Raw genomic sequence first — 2,554 nt, 5'->3', positions numbered from 1 at the left:
TGGAAGAATCAACATTGTGAAAATGACTATACTACCCAAGGCAATATACAGATTTAATGCAATCCCTATCAAACTACCACTGGCATTTTTCACAGAACTAGAACAAAAAATTTCACGATTTGTATGGAAACACAAAAGACCCTGAATAGCCAAAGCAATCTTGAGAAAGAAATACGTTGCTGGAGGAATCAGGCTCCCTGACTTCAGACTACACTAAAAAGCTACAGTAGTCAAGACAGTATGGTACTGGCAGAAAAACAGAAATATAGATCAGTGGAACAGGATAGAAAGCCCAGAGATAAACCCATACACATATGGTCACTTTATCTTTGATAAAGGAGGCAAGGGTTTACAATGGAGAAAAGACAGCCTCTTCAATAAGTGTTGCTGGGAAAACTGGACAGCTACATGTTAAAGAATGAAATTAGTAAAAGGCGAAAGATTTATGCGTTCTGAAGAGAAATCAGAGTAAAGAATGAAATTAGAACACTCCCTAACACCATACACAAAAATAAACTCAAAATGGATTAAAGACCTAAATATAAGGCCGGATACTATGAAACTCTTAGAGGAAAACATAGGGAGAACACTCTATGACAAATCACAGCAAGATCCTTTCTGACCCACCTCCTAGAAAAATGGAAATAAAAACAAAAGTAAACAAATGGGACCTAATGAAACTTAAAAGCTTTTGCACAGCAAAGGAAACCATAAACAAGACAAAAAGAGAATCCTCAGAATGAGAGAAAATATTTGCAAATGAAGCAACTGATAAAGGATTAATCTCCAAAATATACAAGCACCTCATGCAGCTCAATATCATAAAAACAAACAACCTAATTAAAAAATGGGCAGAAGACCTAAATAGACATTTCTCCAAAGAAGGTATACAGATTGCCAAGAAACACATGAAAGAATGCTCAACATTATTAATCATTAGAGAAATGCAAATCAAAACTACAATGCGATATCACCTCACACCGGTCAGAATGGCCATAATCAAAAAATCTACAAACAGTAAATGCTGGAGAGGGTGTGGAGAAAAGGGAACCCTCTTGCACTGTTGGTGGGAATGTAAATTGATATGGCCACTATGGATAACAGTATGGAGCTTCCTTAAAAAACGGAAAATAGGGCTTCCCTGGTGGCACAGTGATTGAGAGTCTGCCTCCCGATGCAGGGGACGTGGGTTCATGCCCTGGTCCGGGAGGATCCCACATTCCGCAGAGCAGCTGGGCCCATGAGCCATGGCCGCTGAGCCTGCACGTCCGGAGCCTGTGCTCCACAATGAGAAAGTCACAACAGTGAGAGGCCCGCGTACCGCAAAAAAAAAAAAAAAAAAAAAAAAAAAAAAACTGAAAGTAGAACTACCATATGACTCAGCAATCCCACTACTGGGCACATACCTTGAGAAAACCATAATTCAAAAAGATTCATGTACTACAGTTCATTGCAGCTCTGTTTACATTAGCCCAGACATGGAATCAATGTAAGTGTCCATCAGCAGTTGAATGGATAAAAATGTGGCACATATATACAATGGAATATTGCTCAGCCATAAAAAGAAACTAAATTGAGTTATTTGTAGTGAGGTGGATGGACCTCGAATCTGTCCTACAGAGTGAAGTAAGTCAGAAAATGAAAAACAAATACCGTATGCTAACACATGTATATGGAATCTAAAAAACAAACAAAACAATGGTCATGAAAAACCTAGTGGCAAGACAGGAATAAAGACACAGACCTACTAGAGAATGGACTTGAGGAGACGAGGAGGGGGAAAGGTAAGCTGGGACAAAGTGAGAGAGTGGCATGGACATATATACACTACCAAATGTAAAATAGATAGCTAGTGGGAAGCAGCCACATAGCACAGGGAGATCAGCTCGGTGCTTTGTGACCACCTAGAGGGGTGGGATAGGGAGGGTGGGAGGGAGATATGGGGATACATGTATATGTATAACTGATTCACTTTGTTATAAAGCAGAAACTAACAGACCACTGTAAAGCAATTATACTCCAATAAAGATGTTAAAAAAATAAAAATTAAAAATAAACAAATGGGACCCAATGAAACTTAAAAGCTTTTGCATAGCAAAAGAAAACATGAACAAGGTGAAAAGACAACCCTCAGAATGGGAGAAAATATTCACAAATGAAGCAACTGACAAAGGATGAATCTCCAAAATTACAAGAAGCTCATGCAGCTCAATATCACGAAAACAACCAACCCAATCCAAAAATGGGCAGAAGGCCTAAATAGACCTTACTCTAAAGACGATATAGAGATTGCCAACAAACACATGAAAGGATGCTCAACATCACTAATCATCAGAGAAATGCAAATCAAAACTACAATGAAGTATCACCTCACACCAGTCATAATGGCCATCATCCAAAAATCTATGAAGAATAAATGCTGGAGAGGGTGTGGAGAAAAGGGAACCCTCCTGCGCTGTTGGTGGGAATGTAAACTGATCCAGCCACTATGGAGAACAGTATGGAGGTTCCTTTAAAAACTAAAAATAGAACTACCATATGACCCAGCAATCCC

Source organism: Physeter macrocephalus, chromosome 7 (assembly GCF_002837175.3).
Source record: "Physeter macrocephalus isolate SW-GA chromosome 7, ASM283717v5, whole genome shotgun sequence".
NCBI classification, from domain to species: Eukaryota; Metazoa; Chordata; class Mammalia; order Artiodactyla; family Physeteridae; genus Physeter; species Physeter macrocephalus.
Note: the sequence above shows the minus strand (reverse complement) of the source record.